The 456-nt window shown below is 48.2% G+C and overlaps 1 pseudogene; it reads left to right on the forward strand.

Moving 5' to 3' along the window:
- Nucleotides 1–171, forward strand: part of LOC135551616 (uncharacterized) — a 1,789-nt pseudogene extending 1,618 nt beyond the window's left edge.
- Nucleotides 172–456: the final 285 nt, after the last annotated feature.

Consider the following 456-nt stretch of genomic DNA (forward strand, 5'->3'; position numbering starts at 1 on the left):
GCTTACTTCCCTACATGCTTTACTGAGTAAGGCTTTAAATGGCGCCAACTGTGTTGTGTCTGTTTTAACGGTCTCTTTTCTCTCTGCGTATCCATGGATGCAGGCTCACCACTGGAGGGAACTATAGATCTACGAGACGAGGAGATGGAACAGTCTGTCTCAGGTCAGTGAGTCCAATGCAAGACTCTTTATCCAAGGATGTCTTGATATACTGTGTAGAAGAAGAGTAAAAACACAAATGTTATTAATTGCAATGCCCCTGGTTAGAGGAAATCAGGTTTCACCTGCTATTTCGTCTTCATCTCTCCCTTCCCAGGTCTGACATTCACCCTGGACCACTCTGCTGCTGCTCCATCCCTCCATCTCTCCACCTCGTCTCTCACTGTGACGTTTCACGGACCAAGCCCTCCGCCACTACCCTCTCGCCATCATGGAAACAGGGTCACAGGGTCAGTA

Source organism: Oncorhynchus masou, chromosome 13 (genome assembly GCF_036934945.1).
Source record: "Oncorhynchus masou masou isolate Uvic2021 chromosome 13, UVic_Omas_1.1, whole genome shotgun sequence".
Lineage (NCBI taxonomy): Eukaryota > Metazoa > Chordata > Actinopteri > Salmoniformes > Salmonidae > Oncorhynchus > Oncorhynchus masou.